Source organism: Alligator sinensis, unplaced genomic scaffold, assembly GCF_000455745.1.
Source record: "Alligator sinensis unplaced genomic scaffold, ASM45574v1 scaffold253_1, whole genome shotgun sequence".
Taxonomy (NCBI): Eukaryota; Metazoa; Chordata; order Crocodylia; family Alligatoridae; genus Alligator; species Alligator sinensis.
Genome location: NW_005842147.1, coordinates 1594835 through 1613186, shown reverse-complemented (window position 1 = coordinate 1613186; position 18352 = coordinate 1594835). Strand labels below are relative to the sequence as shown.

The 18352-nt window shown below is 43.2% G+C and overlaps 1 protein-coding gene across 11 annotated transcripts in view; it reads right to left on the bottom strand.

Moving 5' to 3' along the window:
- The window catches only part of PHACTR1 (phosphatase and actin regulator 1), a 471624-nt gene that overhangs the window by 256093 nt on the left and 197179 nt on the right, over positions 1 to 18352 (bottom strand). The window contains exon 1 of one of the 11 annotated variants that reach the window (XM_006025437.3): positions 14555 to 14575. The exons of 8 other annotated variants lie outside the window; for them this stretch is intronic. The gene's annotated coding sequence lies outside the window, so the exon portion shown is untranslated. Of the gene's footprint in view, positions 1 to 12886; positions 12925 to 13374; positions 13520 to 14554; positions 14576 to 18352 lie in introns of those variants that run through there. 2 more of the 11 variants (XM_006025434.3, XM_006025433.3) reach the window with 2 other exon arrangements.

Genomic DNA, 18352 nt, shown 5'->3' with positions numbered 1-18352 from the left:
CGAGCCCTGTGGGACCCCACTGCCCACACCCTTCCAGGTCGAAACCGACCCATCCACCACGACTCTCTGGGTGCGACCCTCTAGCCAATTCACCACCCACCGGACTGTGTAGTCATCCACGTCACAGCCTCTTAACTTGTTCACCAGTATGGGGTGGGATACCGTATCGAAGGCCTTCCTGAAGTCTAAGTATATGACATCCACCCCTCCTCCTGTGTCCAGGAGTTTCGTAACCTGGTCATAAAAAGAGACTAGATTGGTCAGGCACGATCTGCCTGCCACGAACCCGTGCTGGTTTCCCCTCAGCATAATTTGTCCTGCCGGGCTCTTGCATATGTGAGCCTTGATAATTTTTTCAAAGACTTTGCCAAGGTTGGAGGTGAGACTGACTGGCCTATAGTTGCCTGGGTCCTCCTTCCTCCCCTTCTTGAAAATGGGGACCACATTGGCCCTTTTCCAGTCCTCCGGGACTTGGCCCGTACGCCACGAGTGTTCAAATATTCCTGCCAGTGGCTCTGCAATGATGTTGGCCAGTGCCTTCAGTACTGGCAGCTGGAGGTTTTGCTACAATATTCAGAAGTTTGTTTAACTCAGGAGCAGGCAATTATTTTGGGCAGAGGACCGTTTGCTGAGTTTTGGCAGGCTGTCGAGGGCTGCATGAGTAGCCCCACCCCTTGGTAGGTGCCCTGCACCCTGGCCATCATCTTGTGACTGGAAGTTCCTCCCCCTAGCCCCTGACCTTTGCCACCAGAAATCCCTCCCCCTGACCCCAGAAATACTCCTTTCAGCAAAGGGTTTTGCCATTTTGGACCCAGAAAAATACCAAATTATATTCTAAAAAGTGAACATCTAAAACATTCATTAACTTGATTTCAAAAACTATTTTTGTCCTGGTTTACATGCATTTGTGTAGTGTACATAGAGGCGATTGCACAATAGCTGAAAAAGAAGACTTACTCTTGTATATTGTGCGGGGCCAGGTATAGGTTTGTGGGGGGTTGTGGGTATGTGGGGCATGGGGGAGTGTGTGGGTGTGGGTGCGTCTGTGGGTGTGGATGGGTGTGGGGTTGTGGGTGTGGGGTGAGGGAGCATGTGGGTGTGTGTGTAGATATGTGGGGTGTGGGTGGGTATGGGCTTTGTGGGGGCTGTGCGTGGTGGGAGCATGACTAGGATGTGTGAGGGGGTGTGGGTGTGGGGGTCTCCATGTATGGCAGTGCAAGGGGGGTGTGGGTGCATGTGTATGGGGGGGTTTGCCTTTGGGACTCACCCTATGAACACACACACACACACACACACACACACGCTCCCATGGGCTGGCGATGCAGCCAGGAGCCACATGGTGTTGAAGCAGTGTGGGGGCAGGAAGGCAAGGAAATGGCTGGGGGGGGAGCGTGAGGGGGCGGCTGCATCCTGCTAACAGCTCCCCCAGGGTCCTACTGCACCTGGCTCCTGTCATCTTTGACAGGCAGCCAGGAGCAGATAAATATTTTCTAAAATTTTTATGGCCTGATGGGTTGAATCCAGCCTGCAGGCTGTATTTTGCCCATCCCTGGTCTAACTGGATCCCCTTCAATTCCATCAGCATTACAGCTAGGAAAAAAAACTGTATTTCTTTTTAATATGATGCAAGCATCAATGCTAATGAATTCCCTATGTATTTGGGGTGAACTCTGGATTCCCTTTTTGAGACTGACAGGGGGTAGGAGAGTCACAGGGAGAATATGTTCACTCTCTAAGCATTGGAAAATGCATGTCTTTTGAGTTATCTAAAATGGGTAGCTGTAAAGTGATACTACAGTATCAGAAGAAGATGCAGCTATTTTTCAGTCTCAGAAAAATTACAAATATCCTATGGTGGCTTCTGAAATGGAATGGCAACAGGTTAGGAAACAGAGTCAAAATCAAAGGATTATTTCCTTTCTCTCCCATGATCCTAACCTGACTGACCAATGATATGCTACAACCTTCTGGAAGGGGATCTCAGTTTTCCTGCTCCATGCCTGGCTCAATATGATGAAAGGACACCTAGATCAACTTACCTATGCCCCTCTTCAACTTATACCCTATAGTTGCAGCCATTCTCATTAGATCTCTGCTACCCATCAGTATCAAGCTCAGTGCAGAATTGAAACTCCCATTCTCAAGGACTACTACTGTTCCACTTTGTAACATGAGCTGTAATTAGGTATCATCTCCAGTGAGTTGGCACTTATTATATACAGATGCTGTGAGCACAGCAAAGGCACAGCCCCTGTGTTCTCATGTAAACTGGAACACCCACACAACATAGAAAGATAGTGTGAGAAACAGACACGTGCTTTTTGTTTGCTGATGCCACAACTTGCCTATATATACGTTTTTTTTCTTTTCTTTTTTTTTTAAGGAGAGGAAAATGAGTCACATGCAAACTTTTAGTTTGAACTGGACAAGGTTTCTTATTCCCCTATCACATTTAATCTCTGAGGTTTTGACAAGCTGAAAGTTACTCTTTATTAGAGCACATAATTGGATAGACACTTCAAAAGAATTTCGCTTTTCTAATGGAATGTCACCAGGTTGTGATTCATCTCCTTGTCCCTTGAGGTCTGAAAGAATGGCTATTTAAAATAACAAGGAAATGAAGCAAATGTTAAGGCTTAAATTCCCATGTGACCAGCAATCCTGGGCGCACAGTTTTAGATACCTTAAAGATGTAAGGTCCGTTCCTTGGAACTTCCTGAAAATGATGTCCTTTATGGTGCCTCAAGCTAAGCACCCCAAAATCACTGCAATGTTAGGCATAAAACAGAACCAAACATTGCAATCTAGTCATTAAAAATATTTTTCAGCTGAATTGTGCAACTTCGAATCATATTAGTAACATCAGAATGATGCCTTTCATTCAACTAAGCATGATTCTGGACACATGAAACAACAAGAAGCAGAAGTAACATGTGGCATAGAGTGGTTGTATCAACACTCAGTCTCTTTTCTAATAACAGCAACTTCTAAGCAGGAAAGCTTAGTTACAGAGAAGGCTGTAACCAGTGTAACAAGAGTTCTCCCTGGCTTGAAAACAGCAACAGAGTTTAAGAAACATTCAAAAGCATCTGAATGATATTCCTGCCTATAAAAATGCCCCCATCCCTATCTGACTACCTTCAGCTCAATATAATGCTATGCTTCTCTCCCAAAAGAAACCTGTTCAGAAATTTATCTTATTTGTAAAGTAGCCAAGTCTGATCTACAAACTCAGTTACATAATTTCCCAAATAGAAATTAAAGATTTTGGTATCCAGGCACAAAAAGGATCTTGGCTTGAAAAATAAAACCAAATATTTTGCTTGATGTCATTACTACATAAATAAGACCTCTTTCAGCTGAAGTCTGGGTCTGGATTCACTGAATGTAAAAAAATAAAATAAAATCCAAAAGCTATTCTTTTGACTCCCAGATATAACATACATATAGTACTAGAGGTCAATATTTATTGTGTCTCTTTGCCTGTGTTATGGAGTTTACAGTCTTACAAAAGTTTACTTGCTAGCTTATGGAATTGGTAAATAGATTATGATGCCTTTCATTTCTCAATTGGTGATTAAAATACAGTAGTGCCAAGTGGAGCGACCCAAAGTTGTCACCTTTGAATCAGTGTTTGCTCCCCTGTAGCATATGAAATTCTCATCTCAGTCCAATTCTTAGCAGGCATCTGTGAGCATTACTAATTTGCATGTTTAGCCAAAAGTTGAGACTCCTCTTATAATTCTAGCCTGTGGGCTCTCAGATGTAGTTTGTTTTGGTTTTAGTCATTGGTTCAATGTCTCTCACAATGGTGCCATGCCTTGATATGATACTTCTAAAAGCTATTCCTGTATCTTTTAATAAGTAAAAGATAACAATGGTTATTTCTGTAGATAAGTTATAAGACAAAAAGCCCCACAATTCTACAGATAATTTTATTTCTGTGTGAAAAACAGAGAGAGGCCAAGATTGGGATTTTAAACCTGTATTCCCCATTTAGGTCAGCCCTATATTGATACCAATATTGATGTTCTCATTTAATGCCTTCAGCTCTCATTTTAAGGCTGGGATGTTTTCACTAAGAGATATGTATTACTCATCTGCACTGGGTCTGTGCTGAGCCTTTAGACAAGAGACAAAAAATAGTGAGGCAACTATATTGTATGGATACCTCCAGTTAAACCAGACCTTTAGGAGGGAAGGCTCCTGTTTCTTTAACTTTTATGCTAATAAAAATAGTTGTTTGTCTTTTGTCTATCTTCGTAATCTTCTACTTCATGCTTTGGACACTCAATGAAATATTTAAATGTATTATTAGGATTCTCTCAATCATCAATTTTCCCTGACTACATATTTTGGTATGGGTGGAGATAAGATTTTGAAAAGGAAGGTGCAACCCCATGCCTCTTTTGCTGACAGGGAGGGAGAACAGCCCACCAAAGGGGGAGACTGAGCATCTCGCCAAGCAGAGCCCTAGGCTCAGCCAATCCAGGGTGCTCCACAGGAGAGGAGTCAATGGGTGAGGAAGCAGCCCGTTTCCTGCCCCATGGTGGGAAGTTGGGGAGGCTCTGCATGTCCCTGGCCCCATGTGGCCCTGCTGCCGCCTTTACCCTCATCCTGTTCTTGTGGGCTTTCACATCCTGGGCAGAGAGGGGTGGGGGAGAATATCATGCTGACCACCAGAAAATGGCAGGTGGGGTGGTGGCATTACCAGGCCTGGTTGGGGTCCCACTCCTGTTGTTGCTGCTGTGGCGCAGAACTGGGCTCCAGCTGCTGTAGCTGGGGGAAGACTAGTAAGTCAGGGGAGGGGGCAAGCAGGGCATGAGCCCTGGACAACAGCCTAATGGCCCTCTCGCAAGCTCACACTATGGGGGCTGCTGCAGCTATGGGGGAACCCATCTCCCAGCTACTGCAGCCAGAGCCTCTGTCTGCACCCATGGCCCCTCCACAGGAGCTGGAGTGCAAGGAGCCCAAAATGTTGTAGGTAACACTGCCACTACCACTTCTGTTTTCCAACAGTTGGCATGATGGGCGACTGGTGCCTCCTGAGTCTGGGGGGGCACCAGTGGCCAATCGCCAACCAGGGGAGGGGTCTCCCAGCAGCTGATCGCTGACCGAGGGGTATGAGGAGGGTCCCCCAGCGGCCAACTGCCGACCCCGGAAGCACCAGAGGCAAAACCAAAAGTGCCATTGATGCTTTGCTCAGTGCCCCCACTCCCCGGCTTGTGAGGGCCAATCTCGGGGGGTGGGGCGTGGATGTGCCCCCCCCTTGCCCTCCCCTACACATCACCTATGGCTGGCATAATATTTCTCCTCACTGCCACCCCACTCTACCCAGGGCCTGCTAAGCCTCTGCCCTAACCCCACCCACTGCCGCTACTACTCCAGCCACAGCAGAGCTGGTAAGAGTACAAAGCCAACTCTTTCCTCTCTTCCCTGCCCCCACAGCCTTGATTAGGACCTGGGCCCCTCTTCCCTACCCCTGCTGCAGGAATCAAAAGGGGGTGGGGGTACAACCTCACCACCCTGGATCCACCCCTATATATCCTGGCAAAGAGTGATCAGCAAGACTAATTAAAACATCTTTCCTTGTCTCATTCGCTTGTCCAGCAGGCGCTTATCAGAGGTCGAAAGGTCAGCAAGAAATGACTATTTTTCCATAATGATTTAACAAAATGTTAGTAAAGAAGGGCTGAACATACCATACTAGCAAAAAGCCCAGCAGCTTCTATCAGCAATATTCAACCAGTTAAACTGGAAAGAAATCTCATTGTCATGACATAACAGTCATTTATAATAAAGCAGGAATTAAAAACACTGCAGCCCAACTAATCTGCAGAAATTTTCTGTTAACAGGAACTGTGTTCTACAAGTCTGTAAAGTTTTAGTTCATTTCACTGCACGAAGCAAAAGGTGGAAAAGGCAGAAGGAGGGCACAAAGTCATCCCTGCTGTAATTCCACTGATTCCAATGATAGAGCTAAACCAGGAATGAATTTGGCCCTAGACCTACTGCTATGTTGATATCATGTGCATGTTCTCCCCCTCTGGGTATCATTTCCAACTCCCAGTGGGAAACTGTGGATGATTATTTTTTAAAGTGCTTTGCATTAGAGTTGTATATAAATTATTGAACTGGAAAACAAAAGCTGTATGCTTAAGTAATTTTGGAATAAAGGTTCACCTAGACTTAAACTCCTGTTGTTGCAGACAACATATAAGACAGTTAAAAAAAATCCAAGCAAACCCCAAAACCTCAAACCATTACACGCCATGAAATGAAGAGTGCTTCTGAAAGTACAGTACCATCAAAGGAATGCCAGGCAGTTGGGAGTTCAGCAAAACTCAGCAGTAAATTTCTCTGAAGATTATGCAAAGATTTTATTCAGTTCCTATCCAGGTATTTTATGCAAACATGCTCAAAATTTCATAGCTTGAACAAGTACACTTCTCAAAGTTTTGCAACCATTGTTGAGTTTCACTCACTTTCAAACTGAAACTGCAGAATTTTTAAGATTTTGATCTACTATGAAGTGGTCCAGATTTTCTTAAAAGTGAGCTCAATATGCTAGGAAAAATGATGGGAAAAACTATTTTGCCTATATTAGAGCTTTGTTGAAGAACATGGATTCTAGATTTAGAAAAGAACTTGAGCCATTTGAGAGTGAAGTTCCATTGTGTTCTGGCATGCTATGAATTCAGGCCAGCTATATGCGTTTTTGTATTTATAGTCTATTATTCTGCTAAACCTAGAAGCAGGACAAAAACTACTTTAAAAATAATGCTCTTTTTACCTAGCCTAGACCTTTGCTTACAGCTCCTGTTCTTTAAAATTCCAGCCGGTCCTTAAAGAATTTTTTTTTAACTCTGTAAGAAGAAATCTATTGAAAAACCACATTTAAAAAGTTACCCTTTTATGCAGGACAGAAAGATAGTAAAGGCCCTAAGTGCTGTTGCAAGCATTTTTTCTCTTTTAGAAACAGTAGCTTAAACATGGAGAAAAAAAAGTATAATGGAAGTAAAAAAAGCTCTACATTTCTTAAAGCAGAGAAAACAGTGTTGGATTTCCCTATTTCATGAATGGTTTAACAAGCCTGAGCTGAGTTATGAATTGTAAGGAAATAAGAAAGCCAATGTGTTTCACACAGCTTCAGGATTAACTGTGAACATTTTGCATAGCGCTGCTGTAGCAACACTGGATAGAATGTACAGCAAGATTTCTCAGGAGGCAGGCATGCTACTAAGCCAGCCAAATTCATGACTAAAGTATTAGCCTCAATTTTCATTCCTTTATGACTTTAATTCACTGCTTCTGGATTCATCAACTGATTAATGTTACTTAAATGTAGTCCTTTGTAATTTGTTTAGGTTAATATTAAAACACAAGTTTTCAAATAAGCTTCTAAATCATTCTAATGACCTCAGCCCTAAGTACCATAATTAGGAGGTTCATCGAGAGTGGAATCTGGACTCTTTGAAGACCCATTATGGTCTCCTACTGCAGGTCAGGCCAAAGTTTAAAGCTACCGATCAGTCATCTTATTTAGATCATAATATCTCCTTTGGAACCATTATTATTTATTCAATCAATGTATAAAAGACTGTTTTAAATTATTCATCGCCATCATAGTTTATCAATCCAGTCTCCTCAGATAAATTCCAATTTGAGATTAGAATTCGCAGATTGTGTATCCAATGAAGCATGATGGTTCGTTCAGGCTAGGGATGGAGGTTACACATAAACCGGTTTAAATAATCAGAAACTGGTTTAAACCTGTAACAGAACAGAAGTTCAGTGTACATAAACCAGTATATAAACCAGTTTCAGTACCAGTATGTAAACAGAAGTTCAGTATATAAACCAGTTTCAAAATGGCTGAAACTGGCTTAAAATAAACCTGGCTGAATGTAGTATCAGACTTAACTGATTTGGGTCAAACTGGTTTATGGAACTTCTATTCCAGACCCATGCCTAGCTCAAGTTTAATCACAGTCCCCCAGCATCCCAGCATGCTTTGAAGCCCTGGGCTGGGCTGTGCTGTCTGGTACAGCAGGGAAGGGTAGGTGCAGGGAGGCAGGGACTGCCCCCCCAGGAAAACCCAAGCTGGGGTCTAGGGCCAGGGATGTGGGTTAAACCCTGCTTTTCCTGAGTACAGAACTGCCCTGCCCTGCCCTGCTAAAAATTTACTGTTGGCTGTGACTGTGGACTATAAATTCCAGAGGCACCTGGAAGAAGGAAGAAGTGATGAGCAACCCTGCATAGTCCTGCTGCTGTAATTTTGGATTGCAAATCCCAGAGACCTTGGGGACAGCAGGAAGAGGAAGCACACACACAGTCCATGGTGGCTACGTTCCAGACAGCTGTGCTCTAGCACCCCCCGCTGCAGGTATGTGGCTGCACTTCCTGAATCAAAAGTGAATGTCTGGCCAGTTGTTTCTCAGTTTAATTTCTGAAGCTTAACTAACCTACAAAGACTAAATCAATTCAGCCTCAGGCTTTTTGACTGTCTGTACTTAGCCTCAGAAATACTGGTGATCTAATCCAGGGGTGTCAAAATAATCTCACTCCATGGGCTGGTTGAGGGGCAGAATAGGTTTATGGGCTGGATTGGGCCCACAGACCAGCCCCATCTGCCAGATCCAGCATTCAGGGCTGATCTGGTGTGGGTGTTGCATGGCCTGGACCAGCTCTGCTTGCAGTGCATGCACTTGCTCCAGCCCTGTGCACCATATGCTGTACATGCTGGCTGCAGCTAAACACAGAGCATGTTGATTGGGGCTGGTCCAGGGCATATACTACACTGTGCGGGGCTAGTTTGGGGCACATGCTGCATGTGGAGCTAATGCAGACTGGCTCTCCCCATTGGATCTGGCACATGCGGCCAGTCTGTGGGCCTGATCCAGATCAGCTCCAGATCTAGAATTCAGGGCCAGTCTGGCATGGATGCTGCATGTAGTGCATGCCCCAGACTGGCTCTGTATGCTGTGTGTAGCATGTGCCAGCCCCCCATGCTGTGTGTAGCTTGTGCGAGATGGGCTCTGCATGCCACATCTAATGCATGTGGCTGGGTCCAGTGCATGGTGCACACCAGTCTGTATCTCACATGCAGCACTGTGGGCCAGATGATAGGGCTCGGTGGGCCAAATGCAACCCATGGGCCATATTTTTGATATCTCTGATCTAATCTATGGTTTGGCTGACTACCACTTATGAAAATCAATGGATCTGTACTATCTGCTCCTATTTGACCAGATTCTCTATTGAAGTCAACAGATGATGACAAGTATGAATTAGACAAAATGTGCCTACCTTGGGACATTGTGCTGCAGGGAGATTTAATTCACTGGCTTTGTACAAAGAAGGTGGTGAGCAATTATGCTTTCTATTGGCTATAGCCCACTGGGTGGTTAAGGGAAATACCAGTACCAACTACTACAGAATTCCTTCTTTATCTTGAGCAGTTGAGGTTTGCACTTTAGAAGCTGAAGGACTTGGGGGTTTGTAGTCCTAGTACCCAATTCATGAGAGATATAGATATAGATGTATACATATAGATATAGATCTATCTATATTTTTATATCATAAAGGGCTTTGTCTGTCTGTAACACTCTTGGAGCACTTTGGTTAGTAAAACAACCAATCAGAGTGCGGAGCACTGCCATGATGGCAGGGATAGAGGGGACAGAGCAAGGGGGCGAGGCTAGCAGTGGCTCAGGCTAGAAGCCAGGGGGCACTAGAACAGCCCTCGCTTCTCTTCCACAGTGCTGAGAGGGGGCATGGCCAGGACCTGCCAGGATACTCTGATTAAGGAGGGCACCCAGCAGGGAGTTGATAACATGGTGTTTATCACCCCTAACTCAGTATTTAACAGCGCATTAAAAAAACAAAAGCCTTGCCCCCTCTCCTCCTGCTCTGTCCCTGCCTTCATGGTGGTGTACTCCTGCCTTCAAGGAGCAGGGCTGGGGTGTGGGGGAGGGGGCGAGGCCAGCGGTGCTGGAGGCAGTGGCTGACAGAGGGGCACAGTGGCGCAAACTTCCCCCTGGGGAGCTGCGGCAGCACGGGTTGGTGGGTGGCAGCACACTGTCCCCACCTGCCCCCCCCCATCATTCTTGATAGACAATTGGCTAGCGTGTGTGTGTGTGTGTGTGTATAATCCTGCTCTGCCCCTCCAGGAGTTGTTGTGAGGTAAGGAGGCCCCACTAGATATGATTTAAGGGTGGCAGAACCTGACCTATTCTAACTGCATCTGTTGTTTCTGTTGCACAGGAGACACATGTACATGTTTCAAACAACAGATCTGACAGAGCATGCATATGTTTCAAATATTCAGCTACAACTTTTTATTGCAAGTGTCTCCAATAACTACAGACTGAAAGAATAAGCAAGTCAGTAAACAATGCAAACACATACAAACTTCCAAATGTACAGTAGGATATGTAACATGACTTTTAAAGAAGGCCAACGTTCATTCATGGCACCTTTTATTCAGCGATCTTGAAATGTTAATTTACAGATTTACACACTACTGTATATATAGTTCATGGATTATATCACTTAGTGATATAGCTGATACAGCTGAAAAGCTGCCTTAGCTAACATGAAAGATTTCCACACAACAGCACTAGAGAATAACACTAAGGCTAGGGACAGACATTACACATAAACTGGTTTAAGTGATGAGAAACTGGTTTAAATCTGTAACAGAACAGATGTTCAGTGCACATAAACCAGTTTCAAAATGGCTGAAATCAGTTTGAGTTAAACCTCATTGAATGTAGTATCAGACTTAACTGATTCGGGTCAAACCAGTTTATTTAATGCATGTCCCAGACCCCTTCCTGATTTAACTTAAATCAGAGTTGCCCAGCACCCTGGCATACTCTCTGGGCTGGGCGGGGCTCTCTGCTCTAGAGAGCTGGGCTGGCCTCTCCTCTCTGCTCCCTGGCTGCAGCTCTGGCAGAGACTGCAGGTACAGCAGGGTCTGCCTGGTTTCCTTCTGCTCTTCGCCCACCCCCCCCACCTCCCACTCCCTGCTGAAGCAGGGATTCCCCCCTTCCCTCTGCCTTACACAGACATCTCTCAGCATTAGCTAGCAGACCATGTGCTAGCTAGGGTCTGTGCTGTGGGAGACAGACAGAACAAAGGCAGATGGCACAGTGTTGGCTTAGGGCTTTTTGGAGCTAATCAACAGGCAGCTGGTAATGTCCCTCCATTCCTTCCTTGGCAAACATTGTTAAAGAAGAGCTTGAACAAGTGAGAGAAGCTTTTGTTTTCTTAATTCACTGATAAACACTGAGTTAGGGGTGATAAACACTGTGTTATCAACTCCCTGCTGGGTGCCCTTCTTAATCAGAGCATCCTGCTGGGTTCTGGCCTTGCCCCCTCTCAGTTCAGCACTATAGAATGGGAGGGAGGGCTGTTATAGTACCCCCTGGCTTCTAGCCTGAACCACTGCAGGCATGTGTCTGCATATCTGAAATGAAAAGGGAATGTCTATTCACCTCCAAATCAGTTCAAGCTTTGTAGGTTAGACTAACTTGCAAAGATTGAATCAATTCAGGCTCAGGCTTTTTGAATGTCTGTTCCTAGCCTAGCTGGTTGAAACTGCAGTAGGAATTGTATGTAAGGAGAAAGTAAACACCCAAGCTAAGGTATAATTGTATTATACCAAAGGAGGGGGTGATGGGAGAGGAGGGAGAAGCTTCCATGGTGAATTTATTGTCTATTCCGCAATCTGTTAAAAACTTTGTGTTTGATTTAAGGCAAGTTATGCTATACATTTACTATTCACTGCACAATGGCCTGGCATGGTGAGGGAAGTCTGTAGTCCAACCCTTACTATTATTTTTGTCTATAGCATGAATGTGGTAATATCACAATAGAACTGTACTACATCCTAAATTATTCATAGTCCTTCATCATGGCCAAGGCTGTCATACAGATCAATAGTCCTGCTGTCCTGTGCAACTTGTCAACAAACCTCCACTAGCCATGTGTTCTGGCACAGTCTGACTTGGACCATAGATAAACTCACACCTATGTGCCTTGGTTTTCCCACATCAATAGTAGGCATATGAATGCTTGCCTTACAGGGGTATTAGGAGGACAAATTAATGCACTCAGTGCTATGATTCAGGAGGCTACAATTTCTAAAAATAGCATTTATAGACTTGTTACTTTATGTCCTAACCAATGTTTGTTTTTACACTTTTTCTTTTTAATCTTGAATCTTCTTTTCCCTTTCGTTCCTCTTTTAGCCTGAAATTGCTCTATTCCACAAAACCACAGTACTGAATAAAGATGAAATCAACGTTTAAACTCCCATTCAATATGAATTATTAAGGGCAAGCCTTTTCCCCAGCCTCTGATTTTGGGCTTCAGTATAGGTGTTATAACACAGTCCCTACAAGCAATTAGAGAATTCCTTCTCCTGGAGTATGTTTCTTTCACATGTCAGCAACTGGATGCAAATGCAGGGCAGTAGATCATATCCCTCTTCCCTCAACTTTTTCTAGCCCTCTCCCTCATTTTCCAGAGAGACTGCTCAAGTCAGTCTGCACTTAACCACTGCAGTCTCCTCTATAACTTTCTAGGGTTTCTCAAACAATCATGAGTGCTGCAATGATACTACCTCTGTTGCAGTCGGATTTGCAAGTTAATCCTCTACATTGCGAATCCCAGATGCCTTACTTATTTTCTGAACAGCTAACAGTCTCCTCTCATTCACACAAGATGGCTTTTGGGCACAGGCAGCTGCAGTCATTAACTAAGACTGACCAACACAGACAGAAGGACTTTGAAGACCATGCTGTGTTTATATAAATTATCAGTACTTTGAAAAAGGAACATATGCAGGAAAAAACATATGCTTTATGAGCTTGCCTACCTGATAGAAATCACAAAGCGGCTTTCACACTCTGTCTGCAACAGCTGTGCTTTCTGAATCTGAGCAACAGTCTCCTTAAGTGTTGGGGTCTGAAAATATACACACACAGCACTACACACACACACCCAGCCTCACAGTGCCAGACAGCCCCTTCTCCTTCTGATTCAGCCAGTTGAAAACAAGTTACAATTCACTGATTCAACTCGCATAGAAAAGGAAGATCAAGAGGTCAGAACAATCAATCCAATTAACAGCTCTGGGAACAGCATCAAGGCATTTATAAAATAAAAAATTACATTCAGTTTCTACCCCTCATCTCCTCCCCCTCATATATTACCTATAAATACGTTTTTAGTGGACCCTGGCACAGTTTACAGATGTGCCAGATGCTCTCTCTCTCCCCCTCTTCCTCCTTCTGTTTTACAGTCACAGAAAAAGTAATAATGGATTTAAGCTCACAGGCTATAAGGAATGTGGTTGCTGCTTACCTCCACAAGGCAATGGTTCCTAGTTTCTGGCTGAGGTTTCCAAGGAACCAGTCATTTTGTTCAGCATTAGATGCAACCAGTTTCGGAGACAGAGTATATTGTTGAAGGAAAGAGAAACCAAGCCATAGGTCCAGCTAGTCCCACCTGTTCTCTATCCCATCAAATCACTAAGCTGTGAACCATAAATCAAATCTCCATGCAGCTGTTACAGCAGTAACTGATTTCAAATGAAGTGATAAAATCCTATGTCCTATATGTCTATAATTTTTATTTTAAACACTATTTGTTGAGCTTTTTAACATGCAATTTATTTCCTTCTGCAGGAAATTACTCAGACAGCCAGTCACATGACTCTCGGCAGCACAATTATATAATTCAAACTGTGCTAAGGTTATTCAGGGTTTTTGATCTTGAAATCACACAGTTAAAGAGGGAAACAAACAAACACACAAACAACCCCCCAGAGGAAGTGCATACTCTTTCTCTCTGACCAGAAGTTTATATCTGCAGCCTGCATCTTTTAATGAGTGCTGTTCCAAACCAACTCTAGGAGGATGCCACATTATTTTAATAGCCCACCTGAGTTAGAAAGGCATCAAGTAGTACATGGAGTCCTAAAAGAGCACTGACAGTTCTTTTAGAGGAAAGGCCTCAACAGTACAGGACAGTAGACTGAATCAATTTCCTGGGGGGGTGGGGAATTCTTTCTTGTACCTACAGTGTGGAAAGAAACCCCAGTAGCAAAGTCCAGATTCAGATCCAGTTCAGTCCCTCTCCAGTTTCCCACTGTTTATATCGATGGTTTGGTGGGAAATGGATTTTGAGAGATGGGCTCCTTGAGAGTGTCAGACTTGGATTCACACCCCAAAGAAAGTGCTTTTAAAGTGCTTTTAATATTTAAATTTAACATATAAATATCTGAGAATCCATCTTCATACATAAATTAAATGCACAATAAAAATGTTTTCATGGAAAACTTGTGTCAGGACATTCAGACAAAAACTGTCATACATACAGCATGGTGATATACTGTAACATGGAGCAGTGTATAGGCACAAATATGAGACTATCTTTTGACTTCTCTAGAGATGGTCCCAAACTGGATTTTGTGTCTAGTTTCAGCTTCAAATTAGAATCACCCCCAAATTCAGGAGTACTTGAATTCATTGTTTTGATTTACCTTTTTATAGTAGTGGAGCTCTGCTACCAATATACAGATTTGCACTTCCACAGGGCAGGGTAGGAGTGTTAGATCTGAGCAAGCTGAGGTTTAGATGCAATTCATGCTGTCCCAACTACAGGCCTGGGATCCAGGTGAATGCTATCACCTCCTCTCTTTCATTCATGATATCAATATGGTTTGGCTACTCCTTTTGTTTCCGCATTTCACTGTTTGATGTCCTGTTTATTTAAACTAACTGATTACTGTATATTTGTTGTCAAATGCTTTTAACTAATTGATTATATTTTAATTTTCCGTTGGACTTACTTATTAATTGATTGCCTTTGATCCATTTGAGCTCTTTAATGGATTGTCTTATTTCATTTTACTAATTCATGGACTGTCCCACTTACCTGAATCTAAAGGTGACCCTGAATTTAAGATGACCCCCTCAATTAGATTCTATATATGGAAAATGTATGAAATTGTTATAATTTTCCAGATATATAATATAATTATTAGAAGGTAGTCTTAAATTCACCCCCTCCCCCTGTGACAGCAAGGAAACCAGTGGCTGGGGGGTCAGGTGGCCCCCTCCTCCCCAACTTCTTTCCCTTGCAGTTTTCCTAGCCCCCCACCACCCCCACTCTCAGCTCCCCACAATCTCTGCCCCTTCCTCCATTCCCCAGTCTCTGCCTCTGCCTCTCCTCGCTCCCCTTAGTGTCAGATGCTGCTAGGTTCTGTTCCTTCCCAGAGCACCAGACATGGAAGTGCAGCCCCTGCTAACCATGAAATAGTGTCAGCACTGCTGATTAGTTGGTCAGGGGACAACTGCCATGTGCTCTGTGTCCAGGATGGAATCCAATCCAATCCAGAGCCCAGATCCACCTGGCAGTAAGGAGGGAAAGGCAGAGGTGGGGCAGAAACTGCAGAGAGGCAAGTGGAGGTGGGGGGCAGGAGGCTGATGTGGGTTTGTGTCTGGCCCTGACCTAGGCTTAGGGCCAAAGTCAGTGTTGCAGCAGCCACTTGTCCCCTCACCCCCTTCTTTGTATGCAAACCAAAGATGAGGGGCTTTTCTCCCCATGATGACTGTAGGCAGGCAGCCTGTCTTAGATTTGAGTAGATACAATAATTTAATTGCTCGCTCTTGCACACATGCACTCACTCCTTTCATGTGGCCCCAATATCAAAGTTATGCCAGTGAAATAAATCATACAATACAAAAACAATGATGTCCCTGTCCTTGCACCAAGGCCCTGCACAAAGTAGCCTTTATTTATTAATCTTTTTATTATAATTGATATTACTTGTACTGCAGTAATACCTACAAGCCTCAGTTAAGGCTCTCCATTATAGGAAGTACTCTACAGGCATATAGAAAAAACCCCCCAGTTCTTTTATGTCTTTCTACCTGGAATACTCTCCATCTAATATATTCAGGTGTAGTCTCTCATCCAAATCTTGCTTTAAACTTTACTTATTCCAAGAGGTCCATAAACTAGAGTGCCCTTCAGTTCTCCACTGAGAAGTTAACTAATGAACAAGTGGAAACCATAATCACAAGGTACAGCAAATATCTACATGATAAATTAACTGTGCCAAGCAGCATACTGAATTGCTCTGCATAGGCCATCTTTTAAACAAAAGCCAGAATAGGTGCATTTGCACAGCCCTGTGGGTAGGCTAACTAGAATGAGACCGGGCTAAGTGGCACTGTCACTCAGCATTGCGAATTAGCACTGTCACTGGTACACCACTTCTGATTTAAGATGCAACTCATGTAGCTTCTTCAAGGGTACCACTGCTGGGCATAGTATATTTGCTGTGTAGATCTGCCCACTGTAAAGGAAGGAACAACCAAAAATAGAATTTTTTGGCATAATGCTCAGCTCTACCATTTGTGCTAGGTTATTACTATTCATTCTGCTCTAGTAGGGTTTTTGATCAAAGAGATCTGACTGTTGAACAGACTTTTTGAGGAATCCAGAGAAATGTTACAAACTTTTCTTTTGTAAAAAGCCTTCCCATTCACATTAATAATATTGAAAGTCTTCTACCCAATAACCCCCTACCTACCCAATGGCAAAAACATAAGAAATCAACATCAGCATGAAACTCAAAAATGCTATCCAGGAAAAGAAGTTGTTTTAGAGATTAGATAAAGTCCATTAGAACCCTGGCTTCTAGTATGGATTTTCCTTCGGTCGGATATTACAGATTATGTATGCAATAGGGCATTCTCAGTGTGGGTGGATGGATGGATTTTGCACCCACTTTCCAAAAATGTAAATAACTATCAAAAGGGCAGTGCAGCAAGGAATTAGGCAATGTGTTTTCAGACAAGTCTGTACAGTGCTCAGCACACTGCTGACACTATGGAAATGAAAATAAATCAGCATCAACATGATTGACTAAAATTTAAAAAACAAAACAAAACAGGATGTTTGACCATTAAACACCATCACTGAGCAGAGTTCTGGATTGTAAGATCTGTCAAACAAGATGCTTAACTTACTGTTAAGCATATTCGGTCTTCCTGCACTGAACTGCCCAATGGTACAGTACTAGACGTCTTCAAATCTACTCAGGCCCTGTGACTGGCTGCAACTAGGACTGGATTCTAACACAGATTAAAACTGCCTGTGCATTTGCAGACATAGACCTAAAAAAATTAAAAGAACAAATTGAATATCGCCAAAACACTCCCATTTTTCGCTCACATTTCCTGGACCATCATGGCTACAACAGCACTCTGATCCTACTACAAAATATTGTGTAACTCAAGATTAAATCACAAGGCTGGTCAAATCCTGTGTCACATAGAGGTAGTTAGCCATGTTATTGTTAGTCAGCCACCTTGCCCTATCTGCCCTAACTTCTGCCTTTATCACATATAGAGGAATTGAACATTTGGGCAGCTTTCACCCTCTAACTCCACTGGCTTCATTGAATTTAGCACACTGGGTTTCTACTCAGTGCCTGTTCTTTCTTTAGGATGGGGGCAAATAGGAAAAAGTAAGACTCCCTCCATCCCATCATAAACATGGAAGATAAAAGTCTGATCAATGGAGAAAGTGGGTAAAACCCCTGATGATCCGTTATAATTTGTAAACTATGAGAAATGTAGAGAAAAATATTTTTCCTTAATTTCACTGACAATAAGTATTTTTTTATATTTGACCTCTCAGTGAAATAACCCAATTAAAATGTCGCTCTGTCTTCCTTTCCTTTACAAAATCCAACACAAAGCCTGCTTCTAAAAACACTAGAAATAGTAAGTCAAATTTATTCCTGGGGGGAATATAATGACACAAACAGAATTATTGAAAGACTGAATTTGTTCTAGCACCACACAATAAAGAAGCAGTTCAGGAGGTGGCTTAATGGTAGGGGCTAAGATTTCAGAATTGTGGGCCTAAGATGAGCGCACAAAATAGCAATGGAGCATGCAGTTTGCAATCTTCCAGTGCTGCTTCTGGAACTCCATACATAATTTATTCCCTGAGCCCAGATGATAATCTGTTTTGGATACACATATTTAAAAAAATTGCTCCTGAGCAAATAGATTCCCAAGATGTCCTTGTACCCCCGACATACTTCACATCACACAAATGGGCCACTGTACTCTTTTAGATCCTGGAAACTGCATGATGAAAACATCACCTCAGACTTGTAAAGCCTTTTCTAGCTTCCAAAACTTTCAATAAACAGTAATTCATTAATTTTCACAACCCTCCTCTGAAGTAGGGAGGCATTATTATTCCCACTAGCCAGGTAAGCAAGCTGAGGTGGAATGGTTAAGTTTCTTAGCCAAAA